The sequence below is a fragment of the Canis lupus genome, chromosome 34, assembly GCF_011100685.1.
Source record: "Canis lupus familiaris isolate Mischka breed German Shepherd chromosome 34, alternate assembly UU_Cfam_GSD_1.0, whole genome shotgun sequence".
Lineage (NCBI taxonomy): Eukaryota > Metazoa > Chordata > Mammalia > Carnivora > Canidae > Canis > Canis lupus.
The window spans coordinates 26240906-26262944 of record NC_049255.1 but is presented as its reverse complement, the minus strand read 5'-3'; the positions used below and the strand labels follow the sequence as shown (position 1 = coordinate 26262944).

The 22039-nt window shown below is 41.9% G+C and overlaps 1 pseudogene; it reads left to right on the top strand.

Annotated features, from left to right (window-relative positions):
* Positions 1-4959: 4959 nt before the first annotated feature.
* Positions 4960-21962, top strand: LOC119867407 (annotated as a pseudogene).
* The last annotated feature ends 77 nt before the right edge of the window (positions 21963-22039 follow it).

Genomic DNA, 22039 nt, shown 5'->3' with positions numbered 1-22039 from the left:
AGCAAGAGGAAATTCCACTTACCCTAGCTCTGCTCACGGAGCCACAGTTCACAGTGGTGGGATTTTTTTTGTTTCCCTCTTTTTTTCCAACCAACTCCATGCTGGCATCTCCTTTTTATTTTGGTTTCCAAAGTGAGTGCCCAGGCCCACTCTTATGGAGGGCAGGGCCTGACTTCCTGCAGCACCATCCCCACCTGGGGTGAGCTCACAGGTCTTCCCTTCCGTCACTTCCCTTGTGGTTACTGCTAAGCCATGTGGGGTTTTTAAACCATTAACTTGGGTAATGAGACTCTATCCGGGTGGCTTATTTGTGGTAGAAATGCTGTTTCTGGTGAAATGCTTCAGTGTTTTGGTGTTGCTGTTCGTACCTGCTCTGAGGCCAAGAGAAAATGAAAGTTCTTGTTTACCCTTTTATGTGAAACGCCCACAGTCTCCTCCTACTTCTTCCTCAAATGACTGGCTTTGGTTCCCTCTGGTGTTCGCTATGGCAAGTGACCAGAGAGTCCCTGACTGGAACTATTTCGAGTGAAGAGCTTCAACCTGTTGATTATAAGTTGGAAGGGCTTTAGTTTTTCCGAGAGCTGTGACTGAGATCTCTTCAGTGCCCCCTCAGGATTTTGCCCAGCCAGGTCCTGTGACTTATGAACCATGGCCTATGTCGATCAAAATGTCCAGCTTTCACTGAAATTGAGCTCTGTGCCTCTCTGCGTGCCAGCTAAGGTGTTCAGGGAAGCTTCTCAGAGAAGGTGACATATGAGCTGAGGTGCAGGTCACTTACTGACTCAAATATGGCTTGTGGTACCATGAGGGGTCAGCCAGACACACTCTTGCTTCCATAAAACACAGTAATGGCCTCTATTTTCTTCACAAATCCAACTTGGGCCTTTGTAATCTCTCCAGTCTTTCCCCACATTCCATTGCCAACCCACCGCTCCCGTCCTTCACAATGTTCATTCCTTGGAAGTCAAGGGTTTCTTCTCACCAAGGCTTCTGCACATGCTCCTCTACCTAGAACACTTTCTCACTTAGTTCTCCTTCCTTTGACTTCTGCTTAGTTAAACTCCACTAATTCTTCAGACCTCAGGTTACATATCTCTTCCTCCAGAGAGCCTTCCCTGACCACACACTCTAGGCTAGCTTCCCCAGCCCTCTACTTCATAGTCCTGGTTCATGATTGCCTGTGTCCCCACTGGACCATTAGTTCCTCATGGGCAGGGACCACATTGGCCTTATTCATCATTTGATCTCTGGCATTGAACATAATGCCTGGCCTATAGTAGATGCTCAATAAATGTGGAGCAGATGATGGCTTGAGAGCAACTGTGAGGCCCCAAAACCAGCACCAGGGTCAGAGTTTTGATCTCTTGTATTTCAAGGGTATGAAAGGGGCTCATGCTGACACAGATGGGAGCTGGAAACCCCAGCACAGGGAACACTGGAGTCTGTTCTCCTGTAGTAGGAAGTAGCTGCAAAAATGTACTGACAGGAAGATGAGAGTGTGTCTGCAGCAGACTCAGGGCTGGCAGGATCCAGATCCTGTGGGCCTGTCTTGCCCAGGGCCAGCTGGAGTGCTTTGCCTGGGAGCCTTGGGGGCTTTGACATCACATTGCATGATTCACCCCCTCCGCCCCGGATCCAATCAGCAGATCTGTCTCCATCCATCTGTTGAAGTTTCTCCACCCAAATGTTGGCTCAAACTGGAGACTGAGGATTTGTTCCCTCAAAGTCAGGTAAAGGACAAAGGAGGCTGCAGGATTTGAGAGAGAAGAGTGGAGAGGGCTCAGCTGGAAGGATGGGGAGCTGTTTGCTTGGTCCTTGTTGTGTCTTTGGGGCTTTCCTTTGTGACTTGGGAGATGCCGGGAAACCACTCTCTCAGAACAGCACCAGAAAACAAAGTCCTTTCTTATTCATTCTCTGGGTCGTCACTGACAGCATCTCCACCCTCTGGCTCAAAACTGGGTCTTGTCTGGCCGGTTGGATGGTGGGCACGGGGCATCCTGATGGCTGTGTGGGGTAGGGCTGGCAACCTGGCGGAGGTCCACACGCTACTCCTCACTCACTCAGGAAGACAGGTTGAGGGTGTGGATGTGGAAGCCCGACTGTCTGGGTTTGAAGCCCAGCTCTGCCATTTATTCCTGGCCATGGGATCTTAGGTGAGTTTCTTAAAAGTTCTTAGGCTCCATGTTTTCCTTTGTACCTACCTCACATTTTAAAAAAATCCTTTGATGGGGCACCTGGGTGGCTCAGTCAGTTAAGCATCTGCCTTTGGCTTGGGTCATGATCCCGGGGTCCTGGGATCGAGTCCTGAGTCGGACTCCCTGCTCAGCGAGAAGCCTACTTCTCTCTCTGCTACTCCCCTTGCTTGTGCTCTCTTGCTCTCTCTGTCAAATAAATAAATAAAGTCTTTTAAAAAAATTCTTAGAAAACTGCCCAGCACCTAGTAAATTCTGAAGCAGCACTGTCATCTGTAAAGTGAGAATATTAGACCTCGTGAACTCTGAGAACCCTTTCTGTATAAAATTCCTGACCTGCCTGTGTTCAAATCCTGAATCTACCACTACCCAGCTGGGTATTCTCCAGGTCAGGGGCTGACTGGACCCAGGTCAACTCTGTACCCACAAAGGGCCTGGGGCAGCGTCCAACATATCGTAGGTATGTGGGAAATTTGGTATGTGTACCTGAGCTGCCTGTTGAGGCCCCTGTGAAGAGGTTGAGAGGCTTGTTCTGAAGAAATAGGTGCTGGTTTCCCTTTGCTGCTAACAGCTGACCCAGCCAAGGGCCAAGGCCTTCCAAAAGAAAGAGAGGCCTCCTTTCTCTTAGCAGATGGATTTGTGGTCTTGAGGAGGACTGAAACCAAGAAGAGAAGGGCAACAGGAATTTGGGTGAATCACAGTAGAGGAATATGTGGGGGAACTCATCATGGCTATGGCCTGGCCCCCCTGAGAGAGAGAAGGGCCCCCAGCTGACCTGGGCCCCAGCTGTCCAGCAGAATGGGAAAACTAGTGGACTCAGAACCCAGAGACCAGAGTGTGAATCCAGCCCCGCTTTGCTCTATTACATGCCTTGGAACAGAGCACATACTATGTCAGACAATCAATTTTAATAAAAGAGGCCATAAATTTTAAAGCATTTCTCACAATATTGAGAGAATGAATAACCAGGAGCATCACTAAATCCATGATTGTCTCTTCCTTCTTTAGGATGCCCAGTTATGTGATGTTTTCCACAGACATTTTTAGTTTCCAAAGTGCTTTTAACAATACCTTCCCACACACAGAACACCCCTGCAGGGCAGGAGCCTTCCTTGTGCTCATTTAGGAGACTTGATTCAGAGTGGATGCCCAGATCGCCGAACTAGTTGGGCCCAGATTTGCAGACTTCAAATCTTGCCATCTTTCTTTCCCCTCTGCCTCCCAGGACGCTGCACAGATCTTCAGATGAACATGATATCTAGCTGGGTAGTTGAATAAAGAAGAAATCTGGAGGACACATATGCGAGGTGTGTGTGATTATGGCTCAAACTCTTAGGCTAGTGCTGCCATGACTGGGAAGTGGAGACAGAGCAAGAGGACCCATGTGCCGGTTGGCCCCTTGGTCAGCATTGGAGGGCGTCCAGCTCATGCACGGGCGAGGGGCCCAGGAAAGCACACATTACCTGCTTACTGAGGGTAGATAATGGGCTCATCGTAGAGAGATTTTTCGGAAGAACAGAAAGCACTGCAGGAAAATAAATGCAATTGCTTCTCATTTGAGGCATTCTGATCTATGTCTCTGGAAAATATTCTCTCAGTTTGGAAGGGAGATTGGAAAACTTGGTTTGGGAGTTTGAAGCCTAATGAGAACAGTAAAGAAAGTCATTTATGCTTCTTCACAAGGTCTTCCCCAGGCAATATTCGTGCACACATTCATTCATTCTAGATTTCCTGAGCCCCTACTATGTGCCACCACTGTTGCAGGCACTTTGAGGGCGTAGAGATTCAACCCAGGGGTAGTGCCTGACCTTGAGGGACTCCCAGCTGCTGAGTGGTACATTCAGGATTTGAACCCAGGTAATCTGGCTCCAGGTTCTGTGCTCTGCATTAATACTATGCCGCCTTATTAGAAAACACACGTAACTCAGCCTGGTGCAATCAAGGAAGGCTTCTATGAAGAGGTTCCACTTTTGAGTTGAGTTCAGCAAGCAGATGAAGAGGGAAGGATGTTTTGGGAAAGAGAACAAGGCTAAAAGGAATGGGGAGAGAAAGGCATATTTAAGGAACTGCAAATGATGTGGAATGACAATGACAATAATGATGATGATGATGATGATGATGATGATGATGATGATGATGATGAAAGGGGAAGGAATAGAGGTAGGAAGTGGAAGGAGATGAGCTGGAGAAATAAAGTTGGGTCCGCACCATAAAGTGCTTTAAATGCCGTGCTATTCTGTGTTTCATCTCGATGCCTAGAGAAGGATCGAGGTGTTTGAGACAGGGCAAAGACTTGATCAGCACTGTGACATGGGACATTGTATTTAAGGGGTTCTTCTAAAACAGTGTTTCCCAAGCCCAGTCATTTACTTACTAAAATACCGTGTTTTCTTTTTTGGACCCATTCCTGCCCCAGCTTTCCCCACCGTGGTAAGCCGGACCCACAAATGTCTGTGTTTCAGAGCAAATATCTGGAGGCCATTGTCACTGCCTCCCATCCCCACTCCCCCTATATCCAAGCCATCACCATGCTCTCTGTTCTGCTTCCATGATGTATCCTTGTCCATTCACGGTTCTCCATAGCCACCATCCCTGGCCTGAATGATTGTGTCCATCTCATGATCAGGTTTCTCCTGCGTTCCCGAAATCTAATTTTCATGCGACAGCCAGAGGAATCTTTGCAAAAATCAGATAATGTCAACCCCTATTTATATCCCTTTAAAAACAGCTCTCCATTGCTCTTGGAGTAAAATCCAAATTCCTCACGATGGCCATCGGATTGGCGGCCACGTCTCCAGTAATCTTGGAATCTGCTTACTGGCTTTCTTTTGTTAGCAGCCCAAAAGTTACTGGCCAGCTGGTCCTTGGAGAGTTTCTGGGACTTGCCATGCTTTTTCGGACTCAGTTCTTTGGACTTGCTTGTTTCCTATTCTTTGAGTACCCTTCCCTGTACGGTTTCTGTGACTTGCTCCTCCTCCACCTTCCAGCTTACGAATCATTTTTAGGGAGGCTGTCTGTACACCTCTTCACAGTGCCTTTCTTTCATAACATGTACATATGGAGTCAGACTGCCTGGGTTCAAATCCTGACAATGCCACTCAACAGTGGGGAGTCCTTCAAGGTTACGTACTACTTACCCCTGGGTTGAATCTATATCCCCTGAAGTGTATATATATATATATCCCTAAACCTGGGACAGGGGCTGCACCCAGAAGCACTCCATAAATATTAGTTGAGTGAGTGGTTGAATGAATAAATTGAATGCAATTTATTCTTCTAAGAGCAAGACTTTTTCTTAAGCTGTCTCTCTCATTTCAATAAGGGAAGGGATGCTGAGTGGAAAAACAAAACAAAACGAACAAAAAGAAATGATTCCCTTTGTCTGACTCTTGTCTTTCTTCTTTCCCAAATTTCACTTACTAGTTATGAAGATGAATTTCTGACACTGTTTATTCCCCCAAGGTGCTGGTTCAGAGTGCTGACTGGTTGAGGCCTGTGACAACAGCTTTTCATCCAGCGGAAGAGGTGTCGCTTGCTCCTGGGGCCAGAAAACAACACTGTGTCACAGAGGGGAACAGACACGCGTTCAGCCCACTACTCGGTGCACACAGCAGAGGACAAGGGACTGGGGAGAGCGCCCCAGGAGCAGCCCCTTGGTTGTGTAAAGGAGGAAACAGGTTTCTAAGAGGTCAAGGGAACAGAATCTGGTCCTCTTTTTCCTGACTCCCCTCCAATCTTGCTCCTAGTGAGAGCCTAGATCTGAGTGACATTACTGCCCTGTGGCCTCTCTTCATGGAGGGCTGCTCTGATGGGGACGGAAAGGACTGTGTTGTCAACAGCCTGCTTGTCCTTCTTGATCAGTTAGGAATGTTACTTGACATCTCTGAGTGCCCTCTGCAATTCTATTTTGGGTTATGTTTCCATGATTTAGGGAAAGTTTTATTTTTGTTCTCAACCCAAATCATGCCTAGGAGTTGATGAGGTTCTTAACTTTATGACTTATTATGTAGCAGCAGGACTTTTCATCATTTTTAAAAAAGATTTTATTTATTTATTCATGAGAGAAACAGAGTGAGACAGAAATATAGAAAGAGGGAGAAGCAAGCTCCCTGGTAGGGAGCCCGATGCGGGACTTGATCCCAGGATCCTGGGATCATGTCTTGAGCCAAAGGTAGACACTCAGCCCCTGAAACCCAGGTGCCCCAGACTTTTCATCATTCATGTTTAATTTACTTCTTGCAAAGTCTTCGTAGGGACCAACACGATGATTTGAGGGTTGCGTGTCTCTTGAGTGTCTCATAGCCCTGCTGGTGCACTTTGTTGAACCCCTGACACTAATTTGAATTAATTGCTAAAGGAAAAGTTGGGTGATTTTACATAATAATCTGAGATTATGACTTCTCATAGAAGATACAAATGTACAGGAATTCCGGGCCTATAATTCTTTACAGTAACAGTTGACTGAAACTGAGTAGAGGTTACCCTGTTTAGACCTGGGAACACTCCCTGGTTTAATGCAAGTGTCTCCATGCTCAGGTTCCTTGCGTGCTGCTGCCTCATGCTCTCCTGGGCATGGTCATCAGGTGCTTTCAGCAGAACAATTGTGACATCTAAAGCAAAGCTAGTCCAGAGGGATTTGGAAGAAGGATTCAGGAGAAACTCAAGGTAGGGTGTAATTATTTAGGAAGGGGGTGGGTAAAATTCTGAGAATCTTCCACACTGATTTAATGTTATCTGTAAAGGTCCTACTATACTCCGGGCACAAAGACCTAAAATTATCAAAGGTTACTCCCATTCACTTTCTACCATTATGATCTGCTTCCAGTCTCCCCACTCTTCTCAAGTTGCTCTCTCAAGGGTCATTAACAATGTCCATTATGGACTAATTGTGTCCCCGCCAAAATTAATATTTTGAAGGCTTAACCCCCAATGTGATGGTATTTGGAGATGGAGCCTTTGGGAGTAAAATTGGTTTAGATGAGGTCATGAGAATGGAGCCCCTCTCTCTGTCTCTCTCTCTCCTTTTCCCTCTCCCATTCTCTCCTCCATGTGAGCACACAGAGACAAGGCAACCCTCTGCAAGCCACAAGAAAGTCCTCACCAGAACCCAACCATGTTGGCACCCTGGTCTCAGACTTCTAGTTTCCAGAACTGTGAGAAAATAAATGTCTGTTGTTTAAGTCACCCAATCCATGGTATTTTGTTATGGCAGCCCAAGCTGACTAATCCAGTGTCCTAATTGCCATTCCTGTGGTTCCCATCCTACTTGGATTCTTTGTAGCCCATGAGAGGATAAACATTCTTTCCTGATCAACTCTTTTCCCTTGGCATCAGGCGAACATGTTCCTCCTACATCTGGAGCTACTTCTGAGTTTCCTTTGCGGACTACCTCTTGAGAGTATCTATCTCTTGAGAGTTGGTGAAAACCCAATATAAATGAGGGGATGAGGGTGGAAGAAGGAAGGGTGAGGTCCATCCTTGATCTTATCCCTTCTTGCTCTGATGCTTTTACTTGGGAATTTCATCTATTTCCAATGGTCTCAAATTCCTGAGCTCCAGACAAAAATCTCCACTTACAAGCACATACACCAGCAGGACTCAAATAAACTTGCACTCTGCCCACACATTGAGTCCTTCTCCCATGTATTTGCCTGATTTTGTTTTGCTGTGGCTTCATCTCACCATTAAATCTACCTTCCACCTTACCAACTGGGAGTCATACTACATTTATTCATTAGGCATTCTCCTCCTCCTCCTCCTCCTCCTCCTCCTCCTCCTCCTCCTCCTCCTCCTCCTCCTCCTCCTCTTCTTCTTCTTCTTCTTCTTCTTCTTCTTCTTCTTCTTCTTCTTCTTCTTCTTCTTCTTCTTCTTCTTCTTCTTCTTCTTCTTCTCTCCTCCTCCTCCTCCTCCCCTTCCTCCTCCTTCTTTTTCCTCTTCTTCTCCTTCTCCTTCTGATCTGGCCTCTTCCTACTGCCCCAGCTTTTCCTTAAGTATGCAATACACACAGAACAGTGCCCACAGTGTAAACAGAGTGAACTCTACCATTCCCCAAACATGTCCAATTCTTTCCTGATACTTCACTATTTTTATGCTCATTATTCCTTCTACCTGCACTGTTTTGCTTCACCGCTTCTTGGCCTGAAGTTTGAAGAGATAGTTCAGAAGCTTTCTCCTTTGTGAAACTTAATTTTTCAAGGTAGGGTCTCTTCTTTCTGCTAAAGTTCCACGGAACTGTTCATTCTACTCTTGAAATACCTGTTGCACTCTAGTGTTATTACCTGTCTGTTTGCTGTGAGGTCAGACTCTATTTCTGTTGATTTTTAAATTTCTAGTACCTGGTGGATTAACCAGTTCATAGGAGGCACTGGACACATCATTCATCAGTAACAATGTATTCCCTACCCTCAAAGGGCTTTTTAGTCTGATAGGGAAGCAAGGCCTGACGCCTCACCAGAAACTGTGGTTAGTGCTAAATGGTATTAGATTTGTTCTAAGTATCTTAAAGTGTTTACTGCTATTATGAGTGGGAACTTTTGCTTATTATGTCTTTTAATTAGTTTCTTCTGGTGGGTACTATAGGGCTGTGCATTAGTTTCCAAGGGCTGCCATTTCTAAAAACTTGATGGCTTAAAACAACAGAAATTTAAGGATGCTTGGGTGACACAGTTGTTTAAGCGTCCAACTCTTGGTTTTGGCTCAAGTCCAATCTTGGGGTTCTGAGATTAAGCCCAGAGTCTGCTTGGGTTTTTCTCTCCCTCTGCCCCTCCCTACCAGCTTTCTCTCTCAAAACAAATAAATAAAATCTTAAAAAAAAACAAAACCCCACAAACTTATTCTCTTACAATTTCAAGGCCAGAGCCCAAATCAAGCTGTTGGCCTGGCTATACTGCCTCCAGAGGTTCTAGGGGGAGAATTTGTTCCTCATCTCTTCTAGCTTCTGGATGAGGCTGTGGTGTTTCTTGGTTTGTGACTACATCAATCCAGTCTTCAAGGTCAACCTTCAAATCCCTTTCTGCTCTATGTTGTCTTCTCTTCTCCCTCTCTTTTTCTCTCTCCCTCTCCATGTGTGTATGTGTGGAATTGCCTTCTTATGAAACATGTGATTGCATTTAAGGTCCACCCAGATGATTCAGGATGATCTCCTCATCTCAAGATCCTTAACTTAATCATATCTGCAAAGATCCTTTTTCCAAACAGGGCAACACTTATTAGGTTTCAAGGATTAGAACCTGATATCACTGGGGACAACTATTCAGCCTAGTATAGGCTGCTGTTGATGTTGGTGTATTGAGCTTGGATTCAGCAACATTTAAAAAGTTTGTCTGAGAGTTTACTCTTCTATCATAAACAAATGATTTTGTGTTTACTTACTGATTAAAAGAACTTCTTTCTTTTCATTCTCTCTTCCATTTCCTGTGTATCTTCTTTGCATTCTTCTATTTCTTCTTATTTTTAATTTTTTGTTCTTTATTTTCTTATTTTTAAATAACTTAAATAATTTTTTGGTGTTTTGTAACAGCTTTATGAAGGCATAATTCATATGCCATGTAATTTACTCATTTAAATTGTAAAATGCAATGGCTTTACCATATTTACAGAGCTATGTAACAGTCATCACAATCGTTGTTAAAACATTTCATCAACCCATAAAAAAACTATACACACCTAAGCTCTCCCTCCCTCTGAGCCCTAAGCAAGGACTACTCTTTCTGCCTCTATAAATTTGCCTATTCCAAAATTTCATATAAATGGAATCATACCGTATGTGACCTTTCCTGACTGGTTTCTTCCTCTTAGTGTAATTTCAAGGTTCATCCATTTTGGAGCATGTATCAATATTTCATTTCTTTTTTTATTGTAGTAAAATATATATAATGTAAGATTTATCATTTTAACCATTTGTGTGTTTACGTGTCAGTGGCATTAAATACATTTACAATGTTGTGTTACCATCACCATCATCTGTATCCCAAACCTTTTCAACATCCCCAATAAAAACTTTATATCCGTTAAGCAGTACTCATTCCCTTCTTCTTCCAGCCCTTAATAGCCCGTTTTTTACTTTCTGTCCATGGATTTACCTATTCTAGGTATTCCATGTAAATGGGATCATACAATACTTGTCCTTTATGTCTGCTTTGTTTCACTAAGCCAAATGTTTTTAAGATCCATCCAAGTTATAGCATATATCAAAATTTCAATCCTTTTCCTATTTCCCTTGGGTATAAATCTAGAATAGAATTGCTGGGTCATATGGTAAGTGTTTAAAGAACTGCCAGACTGTTTTCCAAAATAGCCGTACCATTTTACATTCTCACCATTAGTGTATGAGGGTTCCAATTTCTCTACATTCTCACCAACAACTGTTATTATCTGACTTTTGACTTATCGTCATCCTGGTGGGTTAGAAGTAGTATTTCAGTATAGTTTTGATTTGCATGTCCTTAATGACTAATGATGTGCATCTTTTCATGTATTTCTTGGCCACCTGTAGATCTTCTTTAGAGAAATGCTTATTTAGATCCTTTACCCATTTTTGAACCAGGTTGTCCTTTTATTATTGAGTTGTAAGAGTTCTTTATATTTTTTTAGATAGAAGTCTCTTATCAGGCATATGATTTGCAAAATTTTTTCTCCATTCTGTGGATTGTATGGTCACTTTCTTGATTGTGTTCTTTGAAGCAGAGAAATTTTAAACTTTGATGCTGTCCACTTTGTGTATTTTTCCTTTTGTTGCTTGTGATTTGGTGTCACATCTAAGAAATCATTACCTAATCTGAGGTCATTTATGCCTCTGTTTTCTTTTAAGTGTTTTATAATTTTAGCTCTTCACGGAGGTTTTAGATCTATTTTGAGTTCATATTGTGTAAAGTAGGGGTCCAACATCACTCTTTTTATGTGGGTATTAAGTTGCTAGCTTTCTTTATTTCTTTTAAAAGCATTCTGGTTTTTTGTGGTGGTTGTATTGGACAAAATAATCTGTTGAATGTTGTTAAAACCTGCCTGTGAAACCATAGTGTGCCATTTGTGAGAGGAGAAAGGGGCACTTCTCTCCCCTGCAACTTATTCAAGTTTTAAAATAATTTTTATTCAAGTCTTCTATTTCTCTTTGAATATATTTTTATAATTTATGTTTTCCAAACTTACATTTTTCTCTTACACTTTTTAAAACTTTTGACTGCATCTGTAGTTATATCTTCCTATCATTTCTAATATTCATTTGTGCCTAATTTGTGTCTTCTCTCTCTCTCTTTTTTTTTTTTTTTGGATCAGTCTAACCAGCAGCTTATTTATTGTCTTTTCAAAAACTAGCCCTTAGTTTTATTGATCATAATTAGTTCTTGCTTTTGTATTTATTCCCTTTTTCCTACTTTCTTTGAGTTTACTTTGAGTCAAACGCTTCCTGAGTTAACTATTTTTCTTAAGAAGCTTTAATATATGAGCTATCCCAAATACCCAGAAAAGCAAAAAACCAATATGTAATAGTCATGTACTTACAACACAGATTTTAAAAATAAAATTATTTTCCTTTTTTTTAAAGATTTTATTTATTTATTCATGAGAGACACACAGAGAGAGAGAGAGAGAGAGAGGCAGAGACACAGGCAGAGGGAGAAGTAGGCCCATGCAGGGATCCTGATGTGGGACTTGATCCCAGGTCTCCAGGATCACGCCCTGGGCCAAAGGCAGGTGCTCAACCACTGAGCCACCCAGGCATCCCAATAAAATTATTTTCAATCTTACTTAGTTACTAAAGATTTCTTATTTACCAATAAATGCATTTAAGACTACTAACATAATATACATTCATTACATCTTACAATTCTTGATTTGTAGAGCTTTGGTTATCTTTTAGTATCCACCATTTTTGAATTTATGTTGTAATTTCCTCTTCAATGCATATACTGTTAGATTGATATCTTTAAAATTTCAAATGTATTTTCCCTTTTCTTTCCATATTGATTTCTAATTTCATTGCTCTGTGGAAAAAGAATATTAAATCTATTCTTTTAGATTAGCTGATACTTCTTTATTGATTTGGAAAGATGCTCATGAAATGTTGTTAAGAGAAAACATCATTATGCTCAGATTTATTCCATTGAGGAGAAAAAGTATGTGCATACTTGCAGGGAGAAAAGATAAAGGGCATACAAGCCCTTTATTCATATTCATCTGACAAATAGTTACTACCAAAGTGAAAGACAATTATGGAAGGATTTTCTTTAAGTTTTGATTTTAATTCCAGTTAACATACAGTGTTATATTAGTTTCAGATGTACAATACAATAATTCCACACTTTATGGAAGGTTTTCTAAAATCCATTTTCCTTCTTGAATTTTTAATGATTTCTTTAATAACCATGTTCTCTCTTTAAAAATTAAAAATCAGCTTACTGATTTTTAAAAAATATTTCTTTGTAAAAATACTCAATGCCCATTCAAAAAACTTTTTCAAAAAAGATTTTAAAAAATTTATTCATGAGAGACACAGAGAGAGGAAGCTGGCTCCATGCAGGGAGCCTGACGTGGGACTTGATCCCGGGTCTCCAGGATCATGCCTTGGGCCAAAGGCAGGCGCTAAACCGCTGAGCCACCCAGGCTGCCCCAAAAAACTTTTTAAAATATAGAGATGTATACTATAGAAATTTCTTGCTTGACTTCATACAGAGTATATATTTATTAATTTAAATATGGTATTATATGGTGACACCTGGGTGGCTCAGTCAGTTAAGTGTCTGCCTCCTGCCTAGGTATGATCCCTGGGTCCTAGGATTGAGCTCCATGTCAGGCTCAGTGGGGAGCCTGCTTCTCCCTCTCCTCCCTGCTTGTGCTCTTTCTCTCTCTCACTCTCAAATTAATAAATAAAAGCTTTTTAAAAAATGGTATTATATGTAAACATATGTATTATATACATAGATGTAGATATTTCTGTAACTTGCTTTTATCTCCTAAATTACATTATGAAGACTTTTGCTTTGCTGTAGCAGACTGACCATATGACTTACACACTTACTCTCTGGAAAACTCATTGAAACAACAGCATAGATATACCCCCAAAGAGACCAAATCATGATAATAAATTCTGGAAAGGATAACAAAAAATAAAATATATGAACATAAAACATTTCCTGCCAAGTCTCAGGAAATGGTGGTAACATTATTGGGAAGGTAGGGGTGAGATGGGTTGGGGCATAAGGAGCCCTTTCTCCTTGGCCCCAGTCAAGAGTTAAGTCAGAGAAACAGACTAGGGAAGCCCTAAACTTGGGGATACCAGGCATGGAAATTGGGACATATTGGTGAGAGAAACAAGCAAATATGGTATAGAACGGTACATGTGAGGTAACCTCTTATATATTACCAAAACAAAACATAGGTACATAAGTAAGAATGTAAAAGCATGGAACAACCATGGAACACAACAATATCTGTGGTCACATTGTAGCTTCCCACAGTATGGTGCTGGGCTCTTCTTTAAATTTTCTCCCTGGGGGTGACTGGGTGACGGGCACTGAGGGGGGCACTTGATGGGATGAGCACTGCGTGTTATGCTGTATATTGGCAAATTGAACTCCAATAAAAAAATAAATAAAAAATAATAATAAAAAAAGAAATTTTCTCCCTGAGTGATCCTATTCATTTTTGTGGCTTTAAATGCTACCTGTTACTTTTAATTTCTGTCTCCTTTGGGTGGGCTTCCAACACTGGCTCAGACTAAGCCAACCGTGGTGCTGTATTCCTCAGCCACGGGGCTTGCTTTAGGGACGTGCATGAGACTAGAGCCTATGGGATTTGATGGAACTCAGAGGCACTTTTCCCAGCTGGTTTTGAACCTGAGAGGGAGAAAGCTCTTGCAGCATTCTTGCTGTAAGCTGTGCCAGTTCACGTTGCCTCCAAACTGTTACTAATCCCAAGTGACATCAATTATTTATTTTTGTCTTTGCCAACGTGTTAGGAGTAAATATATCATTTTGTTTATTGTTAGTGAAGTTGAGGACCTTTTCATATTGTGTAGTCATTTGTATTTCTTTTATAATTTGTCCATTTATTCTCTTTTGTCACTTATAAATTGCATTGTTAGCCTGTTCCTTATTGATAAGATGTTTTAACATACTGCAAATATTGTTCCTTTGTTATATGTATTACGAAGATATTTAGCACACTGTTTTAAATAACTATTTTCTAATTATTTTAATTTGGTATTGATGTTGAATGTGTCCAGGGACAGTCATTAATCTACTGTGGCTATAAATTCATGTGGGAATTAAGGAGCTTAGCAGCCTCTTTCTTTCTTTTTTTTTTTTAGCAGCCTCTTTCTAAGTGCTTATTCTCCTACAACATCTCCCAACACTGGAGTACTGTGGATGAGTCAAATAAAAAAATTCTTTCTTCAGACTGTTAAAGGTGTGCAAGTACAGACTTCATTCTTATGAAAATTTACAATAAAGAGAGTAAAATATTTGAATAATGCCTTTATTTATTTATCACTGAAAATACAAATTGTTTCCAACATGTTGACTCGACATATAATTTACCTTACTGATTAAGCGTAATGTGAGTTTTTGTCTTAAAAATGAAGTCCATTTAGTGTGGTAAGGTTTTGTGACCTCTCTGAGTTCTATGGACCAGCAATTAGGAAATGCTGATTTAGCTGACCAGCAAAAAATATAACAAGAACAAATAGAAGAATAGCTAAACTTTGTAAGCATCCACAGTGTGTCAGGTACTTTTCTAAGTGTGCCACACACATGACACCCTTTAGTTCTTAACCCGATGAGGCAGGTATTATGATTATCCTTATTTTCCCACTGAAAGATCAGGGACAGCAAGGTTAATTAACTTGTCCAACCTCACCCAGCAGCCTGGGGAAGTGCAAGTCTTTGACCTCAGGCAGTCTGTACTCACTGGCTGCACCTTAAGCCACTATGCACACTGCTTTCTTAGTGCTTTGTTTTGTTTTATTTTGGTTTGGTTTGGTTGTTATAAGCTTGATTTTATCACTTAAACCCATATGGCCAGATCTGAGTTTATGTTCGATAGCAAGAAAACGGAAACTCAATGTGATAAGGACTCTTAGTGTGTTTAATCCTGAGCTCCCCAAATGGGATTGGCATATATTTCTAAGAGATCAAAAATTATTTAAAACACATTTAAAACATGGTGTTTCATGTGGCCCTAAACAATAACTGAAATCAAATTTTGGAATAATTATAATTTTGACCTATACTAAGAATATGGTATGTATATATTTTCATTGGTTTGTCTTTAGCAAGCTGGTGACTAGTTAGCTCAGATGATTAGAAAGGCAGATATGGGGCATGGGGCACCTGGATGGCTCAGTGGTTGAGGGTCTGCCTTCAGCTCAGGTGGTGATCCTTAGGTCCTGGGATTGAGTCCAGCATCAGGCTCCCCGCGGAGCCCTCTGCCTCTCCCTCTGCCTGTGTCTCTGCCTCTCTCTGTGTCTCTTATGAATAAATAAATAAAATCCTAAAAAACCAGAAAGGCAGATACCTGCTGTTAATGGGGTTCTTAAGTGTCACCTTAGGGAATGTTGGCCATTGCCTGGAGCCAGGCGGAGCTAGCAGGCTGGTTGGGACAGTGCAAGCTGCCAAGGACCTGCTACAGGAGCTGAAGGGAGGAGGTAGGAGAATTGAGGGACCTCCTACTTTTGGATGCCCACCTTGAGGAAAGGGGTGCTTGGTTAGTAGGCATGTGGCCCAGGCACAGTGGGGCCTGATGGCTCAGGGATTGCGGGTGGAGGAGGGATGGTCCTGAGGAGCTCCCAAACACCTGTCTGAGAAGCAGAGTGGCCAGTGGCTCATTCTGAGTGAACTTGCTACCATTTGGGGGGCACAATTCTGCATCTGAAAGCACCATTCTTAAGCTTCTGCTCCTACTCCCCTCCTCTATCCCAGAGCTGGTAAGGACATTTTATGGCCAATGATCTCTCATGAAGGGTGGAGAACCCTAGAAACATTGTTTAAAAATATTAATAAGAACTAATATCTATTGAGCTTATACCATAGGTCAGGAATGATTCAGAGACCTTCCACCTGTACCAATCCTCTGAGGCAAGTATTGTTTACAGATATGGCAGGTGAGGGAAAGGAGCTTAGGAAAATTGCCCCAGGGTCACACAGCATGTAAAAAGCATAGATAGAAGGGGGGGGGGGGGGCGTTCCATCTGAGCGAGTTTGGCGCCAGACTCCGCACATCAAGCTATCAGGCTGTACTGCCTTCTTGGTACATTAGTAAAGGATTCCTTTATCTGGATACAAGAGAACACTGAATTTTCTATACTGCTTACAACAAAATAGTCAGTCTCAAGTCAATAATTTCTTTCTGCCCCATAGCTGTCTCCCAGAGTTCTAACTGCACAGTCCTATATGAGGTTATCTTTTGTCCAAATGTCCGTCTCTGGATTTTCCTGAGCTGGGACAGGGTTTAGTTCTCAGCTTTTAAGCCACAAGAGTCTTACATATAATACATATTTTTACTGTTGCTTCTTCTGTCTTATTGGGCTCATTTTGTCCATCAAGTTTCTCTGAAGAACCAAGACAAACTGTATATGCTGAGTGCTGTCCGGCCACTCCTGATGATTGACAGGTCTGGTACAGTGACATTGGGTCCTGGCTCTCCTTTCAAAGCATTCATCACTTAGAGTAATGTCCACTGATGGCCAAGGGTCAGAGCTGCTAGAACACTGAGAAGCCGGTAGAAGGATGCTGTTCATGTTCAAATTCAAGTTCCAGACTCCAGTAGGGTGGAATGAGCAAGTTAGCATGTCGTTTCCCTAGAAATTAATAATAAAACTAGACAACATTGTCAACAGCATCCACTTCAGGGCTCTGGAAATTTACCAAAGGCAAGCAACAAACTGAGAAGGAATCTTTTAATCCAGAACTGCTATATTTTGGTAAGAAGGGTGGGAGGGTGTGGCATTCTTGCCTGGCACTGCTCTACCTCACCCCTCCTCTGTCTGGGCTCAGTCTGTGCAAAGCTTCTAGCAGAGGACAGCAAAGCCGAAAGCAAGCACAGCAGATTTGCTGCTGGAGGGAGCACAACTGAATTCCAGCAAAAGGTGGAAAACACCTTCCAGTCATGCCATCAGTTAAAGGATGCTGGTGGCAAGTGAATAGGGGCATCAGCACTTCATTCACCACCAGGCAGTAGTCTGGGTTGGAAAAAGCCACCTTACGGCCAAAAAGCCAAAAGAAATTTCATAGGGAGATCCTGGGAATGAGACAATCACGGAGGGACTTGAAAAATTCTCCACACACCCTAGCTGCCTTCTGAGAGTGTGCAGTGTGGGAGCAGAGAAGATCCAAGTTCTCTACTCATCCCTGGCTAACAAACACGGTGTGCTTGGAGAGGACATGTGGACGGGCATGTGGGAGTCTTATGGGGTTGCTAGAAATGTTCTAAAACTGGATTGTGGTGATGTTTGCACAGCCTTGTAAATTTACCAAGAGTCACTGATTTTATACTCAAAATAGGTCAATTTTAGGATATGTAAATTATACATCAGTAAAGTTGTTAAGAAAAAAAATTCAGTTCTAGTAAATGACTCTAAAGAATGTTGCTTTGAAAATTTTCCTTTGGTATATTATGGCACTGCAAAACCAGCCTCTGCCAGAACAAACCGAACTATTTTTGGTAATAGACAATGGTCATCTACAATGATTTCTTTCGGTCCCTTATGCACTGCATTAGAGCTTAGGAAGCCTTAAATTTCTAAGACCATCAATAAGCAAGACTCACTTGAGAACTATATGTTTAAAGATGAAGATGTGTGTACTGAGACATCATGTGTCAACATTGATTGAGCACAGAGTTTGCCATGGAGGCTGAGAGGCATAGTGTTTAAATTTGACAGCCTTCAGGGAGCTTACACTGTTAAAATTGTAAGTTAATTTGCAATAGTATGTTAAAGTTAAATGTTATATTACTATTACTGGGGAGGGCTGGTAGTAAATAAGATGCTGCCAAACACCTCTGATAAATCATAAAATATCTTCTTCATTCATTTCTGCATTTAATCCTTGTGGGTATTGCCCAAAGACAGGGAAACTGAGGCAACTTGTTCAAGATCCCACACCTTATGCCAAAGGTGAAATATGAATCCATGTGGCTGATTCTCAAGCAAATGCTGGTGAAGATTTGGAATAACTGGCATTCATACCTGGTTCACTGGGGTGTAGATTAGTAAAATTTCCACGGAGGATAACTTGGTAATATCTAGCAAATGGAAACTGCATGTATTCTTTGTCTTTAAATTCTTCTAGGATGTTTGTGGTTTGGTATAGATGGCCATCAGTAATGAATTAATTAAATAAATCTCTGTCTAGAAATGGAATATTATGCGGCCATCAAAGGAGGTATATCTGAATATACTAACATAGAATGATATGCAAGATATATAATCAAATTAAGAAAAAGCTGTTCTCCACACTTTTGGGGTTGTTTTAAAAGGGACTGGTTTCCTAAAGAGACAGGGAGCTGTGTATACTATCATAAAGCCAATTATACAACTTTAAACTGAGGTCTGTGGTTAATTTTTTTAAAAAGATTTTATTTATTTACTTGAGAGAGACAGAAAGAGGGAGAGCACAAGTGGGGGCAGGGGCAGAGGGAGAGGAAGAAGCAGACACCCCCACCTTGCTGAGCAGGCAGCCAGACATGCGGCTTGATTCCAGGACCCTGAGATCATGACCTGAGCCAAAGGCAGTCATTTAACTGACTGAGCCACCCAGGTGCCCCTGTTGTTAATTTTTAGCTAGTGTCTGTGGTTTCCATATTTGCAAGCAGCAAAATAGTGAGCTGTTGACTAGGTTATGTGATTGCTGTAAGTGTTTTTATGATATTAGTTAAAAGGGATCCTTCTTAGCCTTTCTTACTATATTCTAGAAGCTGTTCTCTTTTCTGATTTGGCTGATCTAAATCTTCAGAGTTAGAATGAAATTTAGAAACTGTGTAATTCAATATTTATCAGGTCACAGCCTTCAGTGAATTCTGAAATTAATTTTGTGGGTCAAAACTAACATTTCATTCACTAAAAATTTAAAAATTAAATAATATAGACAAAAACAAAGTATCAGAGTACCTTGTACATAGAAAGGCTATGTTTCATGTTGGGAAACTGTTTTACAATATGATTTGTTGTACTATGTGTATGAACTTATGTGCATACCTATACATGTGTGGTCTCCATGTGCATATATATGGGCTTTTTGTGTGTGCATTTGTATATGTGCTTATGCATACATTTGTGCGTGTGTATGTGTTGTGGTTTTAAACGTATTTCTTACTGTTGGTCCTAGACTAAAAAATTTTAAATCCATTGTATTAGTTCAAAATGTCTTATTTTATGGAGAAGAAAATGGGGGCTCAGATAGGCTAAGTGATTGCCTAAGATGAGTAACAGGGCTTGAATTCCTACTCTTGTGTCCAGACTTACATGTTCCTTCTTTGTTTTATAAATGTTTCTGTTGCCAGGGCCATTGAAGGACTTTAAGGAGTGAAAAGGTATGAAATTGGACTTTAATTTTGAAAGACCATAAGGAACAATGTGGAGGGTGGACTGGAGGGGACTAAAGGGGGGCTGGGAGCCTGATAGGAGCTCTGGTGAGAACTAATGATCCACTAAGGCACTGTCCTTACACCTTCTAAAGAGAAAGGCGTGAAATTTATTTAGAGGGCAGCAGTGACAGGACCTGGTGATGGCTGAGTTTGAAGTGATGCAGGAGAAAGAGTTAAGAAGAAATTCTAAGTTTCAGACTTGGGTACCTGGGTAAATGGTAGGGTGCTTTGCTGAGCAAGAGAAAATAGAAGAAGGAGCAGTTTCAGGGCAAAGACAATGAGAATAGATTTGAGTTGTCTTTGGATGTTTCATGTAGAGACTTGCAGGAGGAGGGTGAGAAATCCAGCTTGGAATGCAGAAGAGAGCTCAGGGAAGTAACTTATTATCTAGGAGTCATCAGTAGAGAGTGAAGGATAGCTGTGAAAGGACTTCTTCTTTTGGGTTTCTTTTGTCCTTACCCTTGAGTGTGGTTTCCAGGATTTCTTATTGGAAAGCCATGAGCAGAAACTTCTCACCACACATCACCTCAACCAAATGCCACAGATATGCAAAATGAAACCATTGGGGGCAGACTCAGAAACCGAACCAACAAATTCTCCTCTCAGATTCTCTTATTTACTTGTTTGGTTTCCATTTGTGCCAGTGTAGTTAAACAACTCTTTCTTTTACTTGGAACCTCTTTATTTGGCCACCAGGGACTTCCCTCTGGTAGTAGCAGCAGTCACTTCAAGGACTTACCCCAGAGACCTCAAAACAGAAGCAATTGCATTTCCACTTGAACTATTATTTCTCTGCCTAAGGGAATCTTCTTGACCATTAATTCTGCTAACCCTTAATGGGAAATTTGGCTTCTGGGCTTCATTATAGATATTAAATTCACAGTGAAACTGTGCAAGAATCCCATTCATTAAAGATTTCATTCATACTCTCCAAGCTGAAAACAAGAAGCCACATTTTGGGTTATATGGATAGCTACTTTAATTGACCCAACTGACCAACTATTTCTGCTATGATACATGTATCCTGTGAATTCCAAGGGAATTAATGAAGTAGAAACATTTTCTTATTTCACATTTCATGTAGATGCTAAGGCTTTGTTGGTGGTTACATGGGTATGGGGCAGTGGGGCTATCAAATTGAGATATGTCAAAGGACACTGGATGCAGAATTTGCCTGGACTGCAAGGATCTAGAGAGTTTCCACTGGCCACAAATACAAGATCTGTCACTGACTAGATTCATAACCTTGACAAGTCACTTTGCCTTTCCAGGCTTCATTTCTCTTCTTTAAGAAAAAGTGAAATGGCCTTTCTGTGCTGAGGGTCCATACCATTTTGGGTTCCCATGTAACCTAAAGGGAAACTTCCACAATGTCTAGAGCCCTGACCTCCTGCAAAGGGAGAAGGATGTCTTCTAACTCCTTGTGGCAGGAACCCACTTAGGTGACACCAACCCTGACTTCAAAATGATACATTCCATCTACAAAAGAGAAACCAATGGCATATTACAAATCTAGAGAGATCCTATGAGAAGCTTCTTCCTGTAGCTTGTACCATTGTTGCTGTCAAACACCCGAGCGAGGTAGGTGTCATATCCTCCAGGAACAGTGGCCAGTGGGCTATGCTGAAGTTGGCTGCTGCCAGTGGAGCCTCTCCTACTGTGGGCCACTTCACTTCTGGAACCTTCACTAGCCAGGTTCAGGCATCCTGCAGGGAGCTGTGTCTTCTGCTGATTACTGATCCCAGGGCTGACCACCCATTTCTCATGGAGGCACCTTATGTTAACCTGCTGACCATCGCCCTGCGTAACTCACAGTCTCCTCTGCACTGTATGGGCATTGCCATCCCACACGACAGCAAGGGAGCTCACACAGTGGGTCGGAGGAAGTGGCTGCTGGCCTGGGGAGTTCTGCATGCATGTGGCACCACTTCCTGTGAACACCCATGAGAGGCCACTCCCGGTCTCTCCTGAAAAAGCCTTGACCAAGGAGGAATTTCCAGGTGAATGGACTGCCCCAGGTCCCAAATTTACTGCTACTCAACCTCAGGTCTCAGATGGTGTGAAGGTGTGCAGGGGTCTCTGCGTCTGTCCAGTAGTTCCCTACTGAAAACTGGTGCACTAGCTCTCGCTCAGGACTGGTCTGCAGCTCCCACTGCTCAGGTCACTCAATGGCTAGTAATGACCCTCAAGTGATCCTAAGCTGCTCTTCCACAGACTCTTAACCAGAAATGGAAATAAGTTTGATGGAAAATGAACAGTTTCCTAAAAAA